At 38.2% G+C, this 21,474-nt stretch overlaps 1 pseudogene; it reads right to left on the reverse strand.

Moving 5' to 3' along the window:
• Positions 1–7,431: 7,431 nt before the first annotated feature.
• On the reverse strand, positions 7,432–21,232 carry LOC148697003 (uncharacterized; annotated as a pseudogene).
• Positions 21,233–21,474: the final 242 nt, after the last annotated feature.

The raw sequence follows: 21,474 nt of genomic DNA on the forward strand, positions 1-21,474 counted from the left end.
TTTCTAGAGTCGTTGCATGATCTCATCATTCTTTGCTTGGTTGCTACTTGGAATGTATGTCATTATAGATCCAAATACTAGAACTCATGCCCATTTCATTCAAAGCATGATATTGATTGCATAACATACAATAAGATGAAGTTGTTAGTCAAGACAAAGCCAAAAAGCCTAACCCTTTTGCATATGTATTGTAGGATTACCCCTTTTTGAGCCTTTTTAAGCCTATTTTCTTTGCTAACCACACCATCCTCACCTAGCCTAGATTAGGACTTTCCATGCCCTTGTTCTTAAAGGATAGTGAAGCATGACTTAGAATGAACTCCTTTTGATCAATATATTGCAGAAAACGAGTGTGGGGGAAGGTAATAGGGCACGGCAAAAGGAAAATAAAGAAAAAATTTCGTGGGAAAAGAAAAAGAAAATAGAAAAAGTGGTGAAAAGAAAGAAAAAGAGTTGAAAAATAAGTGAGAATGAACTCACAAGTGTTGGTTGTTGAAGAAAGGGTCCAAAAGTTTGAATTTGACCCTAAATGTTGCATGAATCTTCCCTTGTGTTTAAAAGTTGATTTTTGCCATTAAAAGTGAGTTTAAGTGTCAATTTCATTACTTTGCTTCCTATTGCTTTAAGAACCTTTGTTTATCCTTTACCTTTCTTTGTTAGCCAATACCCTTAGCCCCGTTACAACCCTCAACTTCTATCTTGATGTTATGTGTTCAATATGTGGAGTTTGAATTTGGTATGAGCATATGGAATCACTGGTTCTCGTTCTAAGTAGTAGCATTCCATTCATGAGATCATATACATGTCATTGTTGTAAATCCAGAAATTGCTTTCTTTGATATAACATATGTGAGTGTTAGTTTTCATGTTTAACTCAATCTTCTCACATATACCTAGTGTAGGGTGTGAAGTTAGAAAATCTGTGTGAAAATAGAGTGCATTCTAGTGAGGAATTGAGGGAATTCTCTAAGGCCTGTTACTACATTCAAAACATTGTTTTAAGTACTAATAAGTGGTAACTATGGTTAAGTGTTTGTTAAAGTGTAAAGAAAGCCAAAAACCATCGGAATGATGTTCTTTAATGTGTCATGTTCGTTGGAAATCCCTGAGGTATATGTTGGAAGGTCTAGAATTTGTTTTGTTTTGTTAGTTTTGTTTTGTTCGTTTTGTTTTGCTCGAGGACTAGCAAAAGCTAAGTGTGGGGGAATTTGATAGGACCATATTTAGACGACTTAGTTAGCTTGTTTTCGTGCATTTATATTGTTAGTTCATAGTTATTTTAGTAGTTTAAGCTATTTTCGTGTGTTTTTAGGTTCATATGGCTAAGGAAGCAAAAAGGTGCATTTTGGAGCAAAATTGGACTTGGAATGGATAGCTTATGTTTGGAGCAAAAGGAATGGACGAAATTGAAGATCTAAAAGAGAGAGGATTCCTAATCACAAGAGTTAGGATTCCTAATCACAAGAGGAGTCCTAATCAAATGAGGAATCCTAGTCAAAGAAGGTTTCCTACTTGAAGTAGGAAAGTTAAGCCAAGGTTTCCTATTTTGGTTTAACCTTTCCTAATCCTAAATGTCCTTAAATTCCAGCAAGTTTGAAGGCACCTTATGTATTTTAGGACACAAAATAAAGTTCCCTTGCAACCTAAAGTCCATGTCGTGGCCTCCCATAGTGTTTTCCTTTCTTGCCGTGCAAGGGAGGGCCTTGTTTCCTATTCTAAATCATTAAAACACATTCCCTTTTCATCTAAAACTCAGCCACAACTTACATACCTTTTCTATTCCAAAATCTTTGCCTAATTTCAGAAATAAAGCACATTCCCTTTCTTGCAATCCTTTGCCGCAAATTACCATTCCCTTTCCCTTGATTTTCTGACTTTGTGTTTCCTTTTCTTTAAGGATTTGGAGTTAAATCCTTTCCTAAACTATGTAATAAAACCTTAGGATTCTTTCTTCCATATAAATACCCAATGTTGCACCCTTATTGAACGCTAATCACCCTTCCATACAACCTGCCTTCATTCGCACAGAAACACAACCTTGCCGCAGCCTTCCATCAAACCATCCACGATTCTCCTACTTCCATACCTTCACCCAAACCTCCAGACACCATCCTTACCCCTTGCCGCATCACCCTACCCTCCTAAATCCATTCATAACCCAGAAAATTATCCACAAAACCACCCTAGACTCTTGTGCCGTGACTTAGCAAGGAAGAAGAGAAGAAAAACGAAGCCTTGGACATTTGTGCGTTCAAGTTGGAGTGTTGGATCGTTTTTAGGTGTAATCTATCTCTTGTTTTCAATGTTTAATTCTATTTTCGTTTGTTTTGTTATGAACATGAGAGGCTAAACTCGTTTTAGCTAGGGTATGCTTTGAATCCATGATTACGTTTATAATATGAGTTGATTAATTCCAGTTGTGATGTCATAAATTGTGAATGCAATTTACTTAACCGTTTGATGGATAACTTATTCTTGTATGTTGATTAGGGAGGCCTACTTAATTTGCACGCTTGAATTTGGTGCTAGAATATAAGGGAGTTTCACATAATCGTCACAAACTTATATTCACAAGTAGTTAAGGTTGTTTTCACAATCATGTTAAGTAAATTCCTAGCATGAGTATCATGATGTCATAGTTAAAAGTGCTTTGTCAATACTTATGATTTCCATTGAACGTAATGATCTTTGATTGTATCTCTATTATGATGTCATGTAGGGGACTTTTGAGGAATGCGTTGGGTTGTCATATGATGTCATCCAATCTAATAACTTAAGGGAAATCTGAGGGTTAGTTAGTGATGTCACGGTTAATCTGGGGTATTGAGGTTCATGGTTTATCGGAAAAGCAATTGGAAATCAATTTATGTTTGAATGTATCATGTGCGGAGAAGTATCCCTTGGCTATTTAATCATCCATTGGTTTTTCTCAAATTCGTCAAAATCTGTTTTAAGTCTTTAATTTATTTGTTTTTCTTTTAAATTCGTCCAAAATCAAATCCCCTTTACTTACTTGTTTCAAATCTGTCCAAAAGTGTGTTTTTGAGTCAAAACTAATTGTATTTTCGTCCAAATTAAGTCCTGGAGTCTAAATTGAGTCTTTTTTATTGTTTTGAGTTGTTTTGAGTCTTTTAAGTTTGTTTTGAGTCATCCAAGTTTAGTTAAGAGTCTTTTGAGTTTGTTTACATGTTTTGAAGCATATTTTTACATCTTTGAGTCAATTTTCATTAGATTAGCAATCCCTCCTAATCCCTGGCCTAGAACGATCCCTACTTATATCTATACTACAATTGTCAAAAAGAGGGTTTAATTTGAGTGCTATCTTTTATCACATCATGCCGCAGCAAGGAAAAAGGAGGAAAGCCCTAGACGTGCATGCAATTCGACCTGGAGTTGCTAGAATGTTTTAGGTGTAATCTTTCTTGTGTTTCCAATGTTTAAATTCAATAATCCTTGTTTTGTGAGTATGAGGAACTAATCCCGTCTTAGCTAGGAGGAATTTCGAAACCATGGCTATGTTTGCAATCTGATTTGATTACTTCCGGTTGTGATTTCATGAATTGTGAATTCAATTTACTTATCTGTTTGAATTAAAACTTGTTTGTGTATGTGGGTTGAGAGTGCACACTTAATTTGCATGCATAAATCTGATGCTAGGATATAAGAGAGCTTCACCTAATCGTTGTGAACTTATATTCATAAGTAGTAAAGGTTGTTAATCACAATCATGTTAAGTAAATTCCTGGCATAAGTATCATGCGCTTTCATAGTTACGAACATCTTGTCAACACTTAGGATTTTCATAGAATTTAATGATCTTTGATTGTTTCTCTATTATGCGGTTTCATGTAGAGAACTGTTAAGGAATAATTTGATTGCAATGCGCTAATTCCATTCAATTCAATGACTTAAGGAAAATCTGAGAGTTAATTTAAGCGTACCTAATTAACTTGGGGTGTGTTGAGGTTCATGGTTCATTGAAAAAGCAACTGGAGATTGTTTTGTATGCAAGTATGTCATGTGTGGAGAAATACCTCCTAGCTAGCCCATCATCCATCTATTTCCACCAAATTCATGCAAATCTGCCTAGTTTTAGTTCTTGTTTTGTTTACTTTATTTTCGTCCAAAACCAAATCCCCCTATATTTTAGAGTGTCTAACTAGTTAGGATATGTTTTAGATTGTGTTTTCAAGTGTTTTGAGTCAAGTTAAGACCAAAATTTGTCCAAAATTGTGTTTAGAGTCAAATCTGCCCAATTTGTGTTTTTAGGTAGTTTTGAGTGTTTTTAGCTTATTTTGAGTCTTGTGAACTTGTTTTGAGTCTTCTAAGTTTAGTTAAGTGTTTTAAAGCTCAGATTTATCTATTTGAGTCAGTTTAAGGAGCTTTAGCAATCCCTCCTAATCCCCGGTTTAAGAACGATCCCTACTTACATATATATTACAATTGTCAAAAGAGGATTTAATTTGTGTGTTAAGTTAATTTTCGCATCAGTATTCATGGGTGATGGTAAGTATGTGTATTATCCATATTCTTAGTGTTTGATTCCTTTCATGAGATCTTTTCAAAATTTGTGCTTTTATTTCATATATCATATGTGAGAATTTTGAATCCTTTTTGCATAATTTCACTCACATGTGTTTGTGGAGAGAGACTACACTTTAGGATCTGAGTGAAAATTTGAGTGATATTTGTGAGGACTAGAGTTGAAGCGAATTCTATCTTTGGCATTTGAGTATGTGTCTTTGAAGTCATGAGTCATGGAGTAATATTTTTACACTCCACATATGATACGAATCTTTGAAGTGGCAGACTTTCAGTTTGAATGTATGACTAAGCTTTCATTGGTTCTTATTAGTTTGTTTCAAGTATTCTTTAACCAATTTGTTTGCAGAGTCTCTAGATGTTTGTCGGCGTCATCACTATAAACCCTCAGGAGACACAATTCCTCCGACTAGGGAGGTTTGAAGGCTTGTTGCACATGCTCAGTGTAATCGTTTGGCCAGCGAAAGTGGTTTGGTTAGTTTTTATTGTTTTTGAGTGTTTTTAGTTATAGTTTTGCTCGAGGACTAGCAAAAAACTAGGTTTGGGGTATTTTGATAACTCATATATTTCATGCATTTATACCATCCATTTCTAGTCTCTTTGTGATGTTTTTGAGTTAAACTGGTTGCATTTTACCTTATTTTGTGTTAGTGTACAGTTACATGTACTTTAGGATCAATTTCAAGGCAAAAGAAGTGAAAACATGCCATTTTTGGAGTTGACCCTTATTCAAACATGGAAAGAAGTTTAGTGGCTTGTTTTGAAGCCCAAATAAAGAATCCAAATAAAGAAGTTTAGTGGCTATGCATGCATCCTGCCATGTGATTTATTTGGTTCTTTGAAGTTTTCTTGTTCTTAATGGATTCTTAATTGGTAATCTAAGTTGAACATCACAACTAGGTTGTAGATTAGGAGTACTTGATCACAACCACACATCAAATGGATGTTCATAAATAAGTAAAACGAACCCTAGTTGCAGATTGGAGAGTTGAATGCGTTTTGACTTAATTTTCATGGAATTGACTTATAATGGTGAAATCGGTATCCCTAGTTCCATTCCCAATGTTTCTGAATCATTCTATTATTCATATTTACATTCTCTTGCATTTTAAGTTACTTTACTTTTCAAATGAAAATCCAAACTCAATTTGTTAGTTTCATTGTTTAGTTAGGGTTCGCATAAAGCTAGTAATTTGAAGAGGTCTAATCAGTCCCTGTGGTTTGACACCCTTACTTGTGCCATTATACTATCCTTATATTTGCACTTGAAAGGAACACAACAGTGTACCAAAGATAAAGAATAATATAGAGGGCTTAACAATTTAGGATCATACTTACCCCTTTTATTGTACTAGGCAACGAGACGAAGAATGGTATGGGTGTTAGTATTTGTATAGATTTGAAGCTGATTTAGTTAATTTTTGTATGGAAGTCAACGAGAAATTGATGAGCTCAATGAGCTGGAATTACAAAGTACACAAAGAGGAAAAATGGAGTTCATTTCTCCTGAGATTCAATCTACGAATTGGATTATCACACTGTCAATGTGAAGGAATGTAGTCGTTGCTACCTTCACACAAATAGCGTGCTTGATCAATATGCCATGCACATGCACATTTAATTACATCATCTCACTTAGATAGGGGGCACAATATATTACATCTAGATGATTTAGTCTTGGCCATCTATTACAACTAAGAACAAATTCAAACTTAAACATTCTAAGGACTCAAAGGCTTAAACCTGATCCTTCCCAACATACTTCTTCAATCTTTTATTGCAACAAAGCTTATACATCAACACTACTTTCTAAGCTTGTTGAAGATTTGACTTCAAGCATTTCTTTAAGCATGTAGAACCTATCCTTTGGCTAAGGTTTTGTGAAGATATCAATCAGCTGTCATTTAGAATTGTAGTAGATAAGTTTGATGATGTTTGATTGTAGTGCCTCCTAGATGTAATGGCCCCTTTTACCAATGTAAGTTGACCTTTGATGGAATATAGGATTCCTTGTCATTGCAATTGCAGAATTGTTATCACAGTAGATAGGAGTAACCTTAGTTTGTTTTCCCCAAAATCTTGTACCATAAACCTAAGCCATACTACCTAAGTTGCTGCTTTAACATCAATCCTGTGCTCAACTTCGGCAGTTGATAAAGCAACACTGTGTTGCTTAACATAAGCCCAAGAAAATATGCCATTGCCAAATGAAAATGAATATCCTGAAGTGCTCTTCATATCAAATTCATCACCGCATTAGTCACTATCACAATATCAATTAGTAGTGATGACTTGCCATTTTATGTTTCATTCCATAGTGTTCGTTGTATGTACCTCAGGTCTCTTTTGGTAGCTCCCATATGTTTCTTAGAAGGATTGTGCATGAATCTAGCCAACAAGCTTATTGCAAACATCACATCATACCTTGTTGCAGTCAAGTATAATAGACTTCTAACCAATTGCCTGAACAAACCATTGTTAGCCAATTCACTTCCATCATCTTTCTTCAACTTGTCATTCACAACTAGTGGAGTACAAATTGATTTGCAGTTTTTTAATCCAAACTTCTTAAGTAAAGTCAAGGCATACTTCTTCTGGTTGATGAAATTCCCTTCTTATACTGAAGAATTCCCATTCCTAGAAAAATGGCATAGCAAGCCTAAATCCGTCATCTCATATCTCTTCATCACGTATTCTTTGAACTCATTCATCAACACACTGCTACTACTTGTGTAGATAATGTCATCTATATAGATTCGAATAATGATTGATTCATTTTCTCCTCTTGACTTGATGTACAAGGTAGCTTCACTAGGATTCTAATGAATCACACTTTTGCAAATAAGAGTCAATTTTTTCATACCAAGCCCTTGGTGCTTGTTGTAGTCTTTATAAGCCTTTCGTAAGTTTGTACTTCTTGTTCTCAACTCCATTAACCACAAAACCTTCTGATTGATCAATGTAAACCTTTTCCTATAATACACCATTGAGAAATACAGTCTTTACATCAAGCTGCTACAATTTCCATTTCTTCTATGCTACCAATGTAATTAGAGTTGTAATGGTGTCTAGTTTTTCCATTTGGGCAAATGTCTCATTGAAATCAATGTCAAGCTTCAGTATATAACCTTTGGCAACAAGTCTTGCCTTGTGCTCTACAGTTCCATCCAGGTTCAACTTAATCTTGAATATCCATTTAGCATAAACAATGCGTTTGTTTGATGGTCTATCAACCAATTCTCATGTGTTGTTCTTTTCAATCCTCTTAATTTTAGCTTATATTGGTTTCTTCAAGGCATTATCAGTTGTAGCTTCCTCATAGTTCTCAAATTCAATCATATTGACATTAGACCTTGCATAGACTTCATTAAGTGATCTTAGTTCCGCAGGTCTGTTGCTTAGGCTACTTGTTTCACCTAACTTAATTTGAGAGTCAACAAACATCTGTGACTATGCATTGCTTCCTTCTAACTGGATCTCACTTTTAGTAGCTCCTTGAACTACTTCAGACTCATTAGACATCTCATTCAAGTTCAAGTTCATAAAGAAAGTTAATGAAGAGTTTTCCTTGATTTTTAGTCCCAAGTGCCATTCTCATCAAACATGACACTTATGGACAGGAAGATCTTCTTTGTTTCTAGGTTATAAATCATCTAATCTTTCTCAACCTTTCCATATCCGAAAAAAATGTCCTTCACTGAGTTTTCATTCAACTTTTGTCTTAACTGCACTGGAATATTGTAGTAGCATATGCTGTCAAACACCTTGAGATGTTTAATTCTAGGCATCTTACCATTGAATGCTTGATGTGAAAATTAACTTGACACACAAATTAAAACCCTATGATTGTAGTATATGAAAGTAGGGATCGTTTTAGGCCGGGGATTAGAAGGGATGCTAATCTACTCAATTTAAACTCTAAATCACTAAACTAGACTCAATAACAGAAAACTAGACTCTTATGACTCAAAACAAACCAGAATGACTCAAAACAGCACAAAACAATGAACCTGACTTGAACTAGACACTACGGATTACTTTGAACGAATTTTAACTTTAACTTGACTTAAAATACTAAAAGATACAAACTTGGACAGATTCTAACTAAAAGACACAACCAAGTCAAGGGGGATTGGATTTTGGACGAAATGAAGGTAAAAACAAACATATTTAAAGACTTAAACAACTTTGGACGAAATTAGGGAAAACTATGGTCAATAAGCTAGCTAGAGTGTCCTTCTCCACACATGACACACTTGCATACAAATTGATTTCCAGTTGCTTTTCCAATAAACCATGAACCTCAACACCCCAGATTAACCGTGAACAACATTAATTAACCCTCAGATTTTCCTTAAGTCACTGAATTGGATGGAATACGCATCGGCAACCAAATTATTCTTCAATAGTTCCCTACATGAACATCATACTAGAGATATAATCAAAGATTATTAAGCTTTGTGAAAATCATAAGCATTGACAAGGCATTCATAACTATGAACAGTATGATACTCCTGCCAGGAATTTACTTAACACGATTGAGACTAGCAACCTCCACTACTTATAAATATAAGTTCATAACGATTATGTGACAGTCCATTCCAAAAATTTTTAAATGTACGCGTGAAAAGATGATTTTGCCCCTAGTGTGATTTTTACGTTGTGTGGTTGTTTTGAGCTTGGTGTGGCTAGTTTTGCACCACAAATTTTCCCCCACACCTTCCCTTCACCCCTTCCCCTATCTCTGCACCCATCCCGTGCCATTTCCCTTCCCATTTTCATACCCATGTGTACGGACACACTCCAAAACCACCCATATCTTCACAGATCGAAGAAACAAAGTACATATCCATGCTCGTGAGGTCCATTGGAGTTCAACCATACCCATTTCAGGTAAGGATACCTTCGTTTTCACGTCGAACTCGGGATACCCGATTTTTGGCACTGTTCATGCACACATAAATTCTTATGTTTTTGGGAATTTCAAGCTTGTAGGAAGCTTGGTGAGGTCCTTAGGAGGCTCGGGGTGGTTCGTTTGAAGGTTTTGGACGTCGGGATCGTGAGTTTCGAGGTTGGCCGGAGTTGGGGGTATTTTCCCAGCGAGATTTCATGGATTTTAGCACTTGAAAGTGGTATGATTTTGTTCCTCTCGTTGTAAACTTCATTTTGGTACCAATTTTGTGAAATTTAGTTGAAAAACGAAGAAGATATCACGATTTGAAATTTTCCCGATTTTCTGGCGCCGTCGCTGGCCCCGGAGCCTCGCCGGAGAAGACGACGGAATATTCCGTCAGTTTGGACGGAATATTCCTAACGTCGTTGACGGAATCTGTTAAAGTTAACGGAATATTCCTGACGGCGTTAACTGACGCCGTCAGCGTGCCAGGCACGTGCCTTGGCCGGCGCGTGGGGGCGCGTGCGACGGTGAAGAATTATTTTAAAAATATGGGGATGTTCCTGAGGTTGAGTAGATCACGTTGGTGTATTCATACACCCCATTCGAGCATTGTATGAGAAGTTATTTCTTAAGATTGGTTATGTGCTTTAAAATTAACGTTTTTATAGTTGTTTCGCATATAGGTGATACCTATCGCGAGGACGAGCATGGTCACTCGAGGCAGGGGGGTTACGACCCTTCCACATACCAGTGAGTGGGTTTTTGGTTTTCCGTATATACCTATATACTTATATTTTTCCCAGAAATTGAATTAGAACGTTTAATTGTTTATATGCCATGCCTATAGTTGCCGTTGTTTATGCATTGTTAATTGTTTATATATATATGTATGTTTGGTGCTGCGAACGCACAGGTAAGTGCCAGGTGAGTTGTGATTTATGTTTACATTCAGCAGTGATTTAAGATGCTTAGAGAGCTCATAACCTGCACCCCCGGTGTCAGTGCTCCCGCCCAGAGTTGGGCACAGTCCTTCATGTGATGTTCACCTCCCGCACCACACGCTCAGCTTGGATCCAAGTTAGGTGCACAGTCCTGTCGTACAGACCACTTTAGGTGGTTCCGACTCGTAGGTGACCCGCGATTATTCGCCCAGCCTTCACGTGATTGTAGCACTTGAGCGTATACATATGTTACACCCAGGCTTGTCGTACAGACCACTTTAGGTGGTTCCGACTCGTGTGCAGGTCTAGTTAGTGAGATGGAGATTTGAGCTTTAGATTCAGCCGTACAGGTCACATTAGGTGACTCCGGCTGATAGATTATATGATATTGATGCGATATTACCTGAGCACTTGCATTTTACTTAAGGTTTTGGCATAGCATATTCCTAAGCATGACTTATATATATATATATATATATATATATATATATATATATATATATATATACTCTATTTTCTGGGAAGTATACAGGTTTTATGGCGAGGGGTTAGAACTTATTTATTAAATGGTTTTTGAAAACCTTTGTTTTTGCCCACTCACGCTTTTGTTTTGCGCCCCTCCAGGTTCTAGTTGGCTAGCACATTTGGTGGCTTCCCTGAGGATTTCCCCGACATATCTGACAGACCACCACCAGTGTAGGACCACCTGCGGGTGTGCTTTTGTTATGTCGTTTTCTCCCTGATTGCATTAGGCTTTTATGCTCTGAACTTGGTGTTCACACATGCGCTTGCACTTGTTCACTTTTACCTTGTGTAAAGCTAGTTTTTTTTTATTCGCATTATTTATATTATTATTTTATTAGCTTCCGCACTGTGCACATGGTTACGTCACTTCCACGTGACGGCCAACATGCCCTGATCTCGATCGGGGTGTGTCAGATTAGGTGAAACTCCCTTATATTCTAGCATCAAATTCATGCATGCAAACTAAGTGTGCACCCTCTTAATCAACACACAAGAATAAGTTCTTAATCAAACTATTAAGTAAATTGTATTCACGATTTATGAAATCACAACTGAAAGTAATCAATTCACATTGCAAATATAACTATGGTTTCAAAGTCTCCTCTAGCTAAAACAAGTTTAGCTCCTCATGTTCGCAAAACAAAGATAATTAAACTTAAACATTGAAAACAAAGATAGAATACACCTAGAAACACTCCAGGTGGCTCCTCCTTCCTTGCTGCATCATAATGAGGATTTTCTAAATTTAGGCTCTTGAGGTGTGTTGGATGGTGTGATGATCTGATGGTAGAGGGTGGTCTTGAATGATTGGTGCGGCATCTTGTGTTTATAGGGTGAAGGGAATGCATGAAGTTGGGCTGAAAATGAGAGGAATTAGGACTCCAAATCACGAAAGAACAAGGTCACTTTCAATCAGATTCCAGGGAGGACAAGGAATGGTCCTTGCGGCAGATTCTGGAACTTCTAGAAGGGTTACATGCAACATAAACTTAGGGCATGAAAATAGGGCTTCTAGAACTTGATATTTAGGTGATTTAATATGAAAAAGGAGTCCTCTTTGCAGCTGGAATTAAGGTAGGAAAAGATTAGGACAGGATAAGATAAGATAAGGTTGGATAAGGTTTGGATAAGATAAGGTTTGTTTGGATAATGTTCCTTCTTTGTAGCTGATTCCTTATCTTCAATGTTTCCAAATTTGTTACTCCAAATATTAAGCACATTCCTAGCCTCTCTTGATCTTCAAATTCGTCCATCCACCTTGCTCCATATGCAAGTTATCCATTCCATGCCCAAATGATGCGAGAATTACACGCACACAAATTAAACCCTCTTTTTATCAATTGTAGTGAAGAATGTAAGTAGGGATCGTTCTGGACCGGGGATTAGGAGGGATTGTTAATCACTTGGAAACTGACTCAAATACGTAAAAACAAGTTTAAAACACTATACTAGACTCAAAGAATGCAAAACTAAACTTTAAAACACCAAAACAAACCAAAAGACTCAAAACAGCACCAAAACACTCAAAACTGCCTTAAAAACACAATCTGGGCAGTTTTGAACACTAGACACAACTTTGGACGAAAATTGGTTTTACTTTGACCTAAGACACTTAAAAACACAAACTAAAGTGATTTCTAACTACTATGACTCAACAAAGTAAAGGGGGATTGGTTTTGGACGAATTTAAAAACAAAACAAACTTTTTAAATTAGAACAGATTGTAAAACGAATTTGATGGAATTGAATGGATGGGAAGCTAGCTAGGGGTTCATCTCCACACATGTTATACTTGCATATAAAACGATTTCCAATTGCTTTTCAATAACCCATGAATTCTCAACGCCCCAAGTTAATTAGGTTCGCTTAAATTAACCTTCAGATTTTCCTAACGTTATTGAATTGGATGATTGCATACGACAACCCAAAACATTCCCCACAAGTCCCCTACATGATTGCATAATAGAGATACAAGCAAGAATCATTAAGTTCTATGAAAACCATAAGCATTGACGAAGCACTTGTTACTATGATTGCATGAAACTTATGCCAAGAATTTACTTAACGCGATTGAGATCATCAACCTTTACTACTTGTGAATATAATTCCATAACGATTAGGTGAAATTTCCTTATATCCTAGCATCCAATTTATGCATGATAATTAAGCGTGCACTCTCAACCAACACACACAAATCAATGTAATTCACATAGATAAGTAAATTGAATTCACAACTTATGAAACGCAATTAGAAGTAATTAATTCATATAGCAAGTATGTTCATGGTTTCGAATCCCCCCCTAGCCAAGGGGGGGTTTAGTTCCTCATACGCACAAAACAAAGAGAATTGAAATTAAACATTGAATTCAAAGGAAAAGAAACACCTAGAAATTCCAGCGACGCGAACTCGAATTGCATGAACTCCCGAGCTTCCTTCTCCTCCTCCTTGGTGCGGCAAGGGTCTAGGGACAGGTTTAGGGCCTTAGGTGTATGGATGCATGGTTATGGAGGGATGTAGTAGTGTTTAGGGGAAGGGGATGGTGCGGCAAAGCTTAAAACTAAGGAGAAAGGTGTTTGGTGGCTGCGGCAAGGGTGTGGAGAGGGTTGGACGAATTTCTGGAATTAATGAATGTGTATGAGAGGTGGTGATCTGATCTAGGGGTTTATATGAGTATATATAGGCACTTAAAACCCTAGGGTAATCAGATATGGACTTGAATAACCCAAATCCACAAGGAAATAAGCTTAGAAATCAGAAATAGAAAGGGATAATGCTTCCTAGGTGCGGCAGGTAAGGAGATGAGGTGATAAGGCTTCTAGAATGCCTTGCAAGGCAAGGGAAATCAGCTTTCTAGAAGGATTTGGGGCGCCACTTTTGTAGGAGATAAGATAAGGTTCCTAGAATCATGTTTTAAGGGCCAAATTTGTAGGAAAAAGAGATAAGGGTGCGGCACCTTTGTAGGGATAATGTTAGGGCTTCTAGAAAGCCTAAAAACTAAGGGGATTTGGATAAAACCCACGGCAAAGATAGGATAGGGCATCTAAGGCTTCTAGAATCCCTCCAAGATAAGGTAAAGTGCATGGCATCCCTATAGGATTAGGATAAGGTGTCCTAAAGTGTTTAGGACTCCTCTTTGTGGCTGAAAACCTTGTGCATTAGGATTAGGAAAGCTAATCCTTCTTCATCTTGGACTTCTTCTCCTTCTTGGACTTGGAAAGCTTCTTTGTTGCTTCACTTGAGACCATATGGATTTTGACTTTCCTTCATCAAGTAGGAAACCTTGCTCAAGTAGGAATCATCATCTTCAAGTCTTCAATTTCGTCCATCCTCTTGGCTCCAAGCATATGATGTCCATTCCAAGCTATAATTTGCTCCAAAAGGCTCCAAAATGCATCATTTTGCATACTTTGCCCTTAAAACCTGAAAACACATAGAACTAGCTTAAAAGACTACTTTACTAAGGAAAAAACACTATAAATGCACAACAACAAGCTAAACTAAGGTGCATAAATATGCTCCTATCAAATTCCCCCACACTTAGCTTTTGCTAGTCCTCGAGCAAAACAAAATGAAACAAAGTAAATAAACGAAGTAAAACGAGTAAAACACACCCTACACCTTCCAACAATCGCCTCAGGGATTTCCAATGCACATGACATGTTAAAAATCATCATTCCCACAGATTTTAGCCATCTTTACGCTTAAGCATTTACTTAATCATAGTCACTACTCATTAGTTCACAAATAACCAATTAAAACATGATTTTGAATGTAGTAACATGCCTTAGAGAATTTCCTCAATTCCTTACTAGATATGCACTCAATTTTCACACAGATTTTCTGACTACACACCCTATACTAGTTATATGTGAGAAGATAGATGTAAATATGAAAACGAATGCTCACATATATGTATGACAAAGAAACACTTTCCGGAGTTAATAACATGTTTAGATATGATCTCATGAATGGAACGCTACTACTTAGATGCGAGAACCAGTGACACCATATGCTCGTACCAATTTTAAACTCCACAAATTGAAACACATAACACTCAAGATTAAAGTCAAGGGTTGTAACGGGGCTGGGGGTATTGGCTAACAAAGAAAGGTAAAGGATAAAACAACCGTTCTTTAAACAATAGTAAGCAAAGCAATGAACTTGATACTTAGAATTCACTTTAGAGTGCAGAAAATAACTTTAAACACAAAGGGGAATACACGTGCATACTTAGGGTCAAATGCAACGTTTTGGACCCTTTCTTCAATAACGAACAACTTAGAGCTCATTTTATGCTCTTTCAACTCCTTTTCATACTTTTCACAACTTTTTCTTTTTTTTCTTTTTATTTTCCACGAATTTTTTTTTTCTTTTTTTTTTTCTTTTTTTTTTCTTTTCCTTGCCGCGCCTCATTCAAGACTTTGGCACACCCATATATCAAGAATCCTTCCCCCACACTTGTTTTCTGCAATGCAATGATCAAAAGGAATTCATCTTTGAGTTATGCTTTTACTATGCTTCAAGAACAAAGGTATGGGTGGTCCTACTCTAGGCTAGGTGAGGATAATTGTGGGTTAACAAAGAAAGTAGGCTACACAAGGCTCAACTGGGTTAAATCCTACAAACAAATGAAATAGGGAAATATGGCAATTTGGCTATGGTGGTTACTACTAACTTCATCTTGAATATGTGTTATGTAATTCAATAACATGTTTTGAATGAAATTGGCATGAGTTCTAGTATTTGGAACTAAATGATGAAACGCCTTCTAAGTAGTAACCAAGCAAAGAAAAATGAGATCATGCAACGACTTTAGAAAACAAGAATGCACAGATTTTAACTCTCCAAATAAACGTTTAGGCTCAAGTCTCACAAGGTTGTAGCATTAGTTTGAGTTCCTTCCTTCAAGCATGTTACAAAAACTAATTTTTTTTTTCTTTTTGATTACATGTGAAGTCATAAGTTATAACCACAACCAAGCATAAACAAAGAGTAAATCAAACTTTCATCCATGTTAATCATTCATTTTAACAGTCATGCAATTACAAACCGAATCCTCATCATTGTGTTGGAAGGTACCCTAAGACACAAACCAACACACAAAAACAACTTAAAAACAACTCTTTTTGGGTTTTCAAAACAATTTTTTCAATTCTTTATGGGATTTTCGGATTTTTAGAACAACAAACTCTAAAACACTCTAAAACGGCTTAAAAACACTTAAAAACAGCAAGAAACAACATTTGAAATTATGGGTGACAAAACCCTACGAATTTGCATCAAAACACTTTGGTTACCCCCCCACACTTAAATCAAACATTGCCCTCAATGTTTCAAGCATAGACTCACACAAATAACAAAAAAACAAACAAAACAACATCTAACACCCTAACATGGCAGAAACAAAATCAACAACAAAGAGAAGAGTTTAGGAACGCAAATCTGGAATTGGAGTGCTTTCTCGGTCTTCCTTTGTTGAATGCATGGGTTGCCTCCCAAGTAGCGCTTGCTTTAACGTCGTACAGCCGGACGAAGACCTCATTCACTCCTTACTAGGGCCCACGGCTTCCAAGGGTATGTCATCCACGGCATGCTCCACAAAGGTGTCATAATAGGGCTTCAAACGATGCCCGTTCACCTTGAATTCTTGTCCCGTTTTCAAGCTTTGGATTTGGACTGCACCATGAACAAAAACATTAGTAATAACAAATGGTCCCATCCACTTAGAACGTAACTTACCGGGAAACAAACGTAAACGGGAATTGAACAATAGCACTTTCTGCCAAATTGAGAATGATTTCCCACGGATCATGTTGTCATGGAAAGCTTTGGTCTTTTGCTTGTAAATGCGTGCATTATCGTACGCCTCGTGCCGTATTTCATCAAGCTCATTCAATTGGAATTTCCTAAGACTTCCCGCTTCATCTAAGTGCATGTTGAACTTCTTGACGGCCCAAAGAGCTTTATGCTCCAACTCCACGGGAAGATGGCACGCCTTGCCATAGACAAGTCTAAAAGGGGACATCCCAATGGGGGTTTTGTACGCCGTACGATACGCCCAAAGTGCATCATCTAACCGTAAGCTCCAATCCTTCCTTGTTGGCCTAACGGTCTTCTCAAGTATTTGCTTGATCTCTCGGTTGGAAACCTCGGCTTGGCCATTCGTTTGAGGATGGTAAGGTGTAGAAACCTTATGGGTGACATGGTATTTCCTCAATAACGCTTCAATGGTCCGATTGCAAAAGTGTGACCCTCCATCACTAATGATCACTCGTGGCATTCCAAACCTTGCAAAAATGTTAGTTCTAATAAAATCTGCAACCATTTTAGAATCATTAGTCCGGGTGGCCTTGGCTTCCACCCATTTTGACACATAATCAACCGCAAGCAAAATATACATGAAACCATATGATGAAGGGAAGGGACCCATAAAATCAATACCCCAAACATCAAAAATTTCAACATTTAGGATAGAAACCTGCGGCATTTGGTCCTTTGCACTAATACCACCCATTCTTTGGCATTTATCACATGTTAAGCAAAACGTTCTAGCATCCTTAAAAATACTAGGCCAATAAAATCCACATTGTAACACTTTGAGGGCCGTGCGTTGTGTGCCAAAGTGCCCTCCACATGCATATGTATGACAAAAACTCAAAATTGAATGACATTCAGAATCATGCACACAAGGACGTATAATCTGATCGGGACAAAATTTCCATAAGTATGGATCATCCCACACATAAAACCATGCATCATACCTAAGTTTGTCACGTTGGTGCCTATTGAACTCACTTGGAATACGTTTTGACACCAAAAAATTAACTATATCAGCATACCAAGGTGTACTAACCTTTATGGACAGCAATTGTTCATCGGGGAATGTCTCGGCAATGGGTAAGGCTTCTTCATTGTGCACCATTCGGTTTAGGTGGTCAGCCACCACGTTTTCACTTCCCTTCTTGTCCCGAATCTCTATGTCGAACTCTTGAAGTAGCAACATCCATCGAATTAGCTGTGGCTTGGCCTTCTTTTTAGTGAGCAAGTACTTCAGAGCTGCATGATCAGTGAAAACAATTACTTTAGTACCAATTAGATATGATCGAAATTTATCTAAAGCAAAGACAACGGCAAGAAGTTCTTTTTCCGTAGTGGAGTAGTTCAATTGTGCATCGTTCAATGTTCGTGAGGCGTAGTAGATGACATGCGGCCTCTTGTCCTTTCTTTGTCCTAAAACAGCTCCTAAAGCATAGTCGGACGCATCACACATGAGCTCGAAAGGTAGACTCCAATCCGGTGGAACAATGATGGGTGCCGTGGTCAACAACTCCTTAAGTTGGTTGAATGATGCCGTGCACTCCTTGGTGAATTCAAACGTCACGTCTTTTTGTAGGAGACGGCAAAGAGGTTGTGCAACCTTCGAGAAATCCTTGATAAACCTACGATAAAATACTGCATGGCCAAGAAAAGAACGAACCTCTCTAACCGAAGTTGGAGAGGGTAAGTACGTACGAGATCTATTTTCGACTTATCAACCTCAATACCGTTTTCAGAGACTATATGACCTAAAACTATGCCTTGTTTAACCATGAAATGGCATTTTTCCCAATTAAGAACAAGGTTAGTTTCAACGCAACGTTTTAAGATTAAACTAAGATTATGCAAGCAACCATCGAGAGAGTCACCAAACACGCTAAAATCATCCATAAACACTTCAATGATTTTCTCAACATAATTAGAAAATATGCTCATCATGCATCGTTGAAATGTAGCAGGTGCATTACAAAAACCAAAAGGCATGCGACGATATGCAAAAGTACCGAAGGGGCATGTAAAAGTGGTTTTTTCTTGATCTTCGGGTGTTATGACAATTTGATTATAACCAAAATAACCATCAAGAAAACAATAGAAAGCATAACCGGCTAACCTCTCAAGCATTTGGTCGATGAACGGCAGTGGGAAGTGATCCTTCCTTGTTGCGGCGTTTAGCTTCCTATAATCGATGCACACCCTCCAACCGGTTTGAATGCGTTGAGGAACAAGTTCATTCTCGGCATTTGCAACCACAGTCACTCCAGATTTCTTCGGAACACATTGCACGGGTGAGACCCACTTACTATCCGAGATTGGATAGATTACTCCACAATCCAAAAGCTTGATTACCTCCTTCTTCACAACTTCCATCATCGGAGGGTTGAGACGGCGTTGAGCCTCTCGGGATGTTTTGGACCCCTCCTCTAGAAGTATGCGATGCATGCATGTAGTAGGGCTAATTCCCTTGATGTCGGCCAAGGTCCATCCAATTGCTGTTTTGTACTCCTTGAGCACTCGCACCAATTTGTTTTCTTCTTGTGCCGTGAGTGAGGATGAGATAATGACGGGCAATGTCTCATCCTCGCCCAAGAAAACATACTTCAAATGACTAGGCAACGGCTTAAGTTCAAGTGTAGGTGGCTGCACAACTGAGGGAAGCATTTTATTAGCCGAAACTGAACTTAAAATAGGGTCCAAAAACTTACCCGATTGTGATGGCAATGACTCGAGGGCAGCCACCATCTCAATAATATCCTCATTAGGGGGCACGGCCAAGGATTCCTCATGCATGCCGTGGGGTTCCTTGGTGGTTGTTTCCATGTTTTGCATGTTCCTTCCTTGTGCAATGACCAATTCAAGTGCATCATCCTTCAAATTGTCTAAATAGTCCTGCGCCAAAGAGTTAATTATATCAATAGCAAAACACGAATGATTCTCACTAGGGTACTTCATAGAATCAGAAAGATTGAAATTAATAACTTCCCCATCAAATTCCATGGTCAAAGTGCCATTATATACGTCAATCTTCGTACGAGCAGTTTTCATGAATGGTCTTCCGAGGAGGATGGGCAATGAAGGGGCATGGTCCGATTCATCCATGTCAAGTACGTAGAAGTCCGCCGGGAAGATCAAATGATTAACCTGCACTAACACATCTTCCAAAACTCCCTTTGGATAGGCATTAGATCTATCGGCTAATTGTATGATCACACCATCGTTTTTCAACGCTCCTAGGTTCATAGATGCATAAATTGAATATGGCATGACATTTATAGATGCACCTAGGTCTAACATGGCAGATTCAAACCTAGAATTACCAATAACACACGGAATTGTAAAACTACCCGGATCTTTGCATTTTGGGGGCAGCTTGCGTTGTAAGATGGCTGAGACGTTTTCACCTACTTTGACCACCTCCTTGGTCGAAATTCTCCTCCTATTGGTGCAAAGTTCCTTCAAGAACTTGGCGTACCTCGGGACTTGCTTGATGGCATCCAAAAGGGGGATATTAACTTGAACTTTCCGAAACGTCTCCAAAATGTCCTTTTCCGCTTCTTCTTTCTTTGTTTGCTTAAACCTACTAGGAAAAGGAACATTCGCAGGAAAATCATTAGTAGGAACCGAACTTGACACGTTCTTACCTTTATTGGATGAATTGGACGACTTGGGATCACTTGGAACTTGCGGCACATTTGGTTCCACCTTGGCCGTTGGTGGCCTTTGCTCCTCCTCTTCCATTCTCAACTCGTCCTCCTCGTTGGAACGTGATTTGGATGGGTTGAGGTCAGATCCGACTTGCTTTCCACTCCGCAAATGCATAGCTTTTGCAGATTCGAATCCACCTTTCGGATTGACCACCGTTGAGCTAGGCAACCTTCCTTGCTCACGAAATTGCCCCATGAACTCGGCAATTTGTCCCACTTGCTTTTCTAAGTTGTCCACCCTCTTGTCTTGGATTTGCCTCTCTTTGTTTTAAGTTTGGACTTCCTGCGTCAAAGTAGTAAATAATTGAAAAATCTTATCATTATCACTTGAATTACCTACATTGCTTTGGGCAGGTTGTGCTTGGGCTTGTGGTGGTGCCAACGGTTTTCGATAGAAACCCGGGGGTTGTTGCCTAAATCCACTTTGTTGTTAACCTTGTTGGGGGTCTCGCCATTTGAAATTCGGATGATCATGCCAACCAGGATTGTAAGTATTAGAAAACGGATCACCACGTGTTTGGTATTGGTTGCCATATCCCACGGCATTGAGTGTCTCCCACCCTCCATTCTCGATCAATTGTGGGCACTTGTCCGTAGGGTGTCCTTGCATGGAGCATACGCCACAAGAAGCTACGGTTTTGACTTTTGGACCTTCCACCACCTGAGAAAGCAACGTAGTAAGTTTAGCCATTTGATTTTGAAGTTCGGTTATGGCACTTACCTTATTGACTTGGTGTTGCCGTGGGGTACTCCTCTGTCCAACGCCTTCGTATTGTTGAGCGTTCAACGCTCGATTAGCAATCAACATCTTTGCAGCCGTAGGGGTCTTGTCCACCAATGCTCCTCCCGCTGAGGCATCTAGCATTTGACGTTCAATAGGTAGAAGTCCCTCGTAAAAGTATTGTAGAAGTAGTTCCTCCTTCATTTGATGATGTGGACATGAAGCAACAAGAGATTTAAAACGTTCATAATAAGTAGGAAAGGATTCACCTTCATCTTGTTGAATTCCACTTATCCTTTTTCGTAGGAGGATGACTCGAGAAGTTGGGA

The sequence above is a fragment of the Pyrus communis genome, chromosome 5, assembly GCF_041283825.1.
Source record: "Pyrus communis isolate YQ-2024b chromosome 5, ASM4128382v1, whole genome shotgun sequence".
NCBI lineage: Eukaryota > Viridiplantae > Streptophyta > Magnoliopsida > Rosales > Rosaceae > Pyrus > Pyrus communis.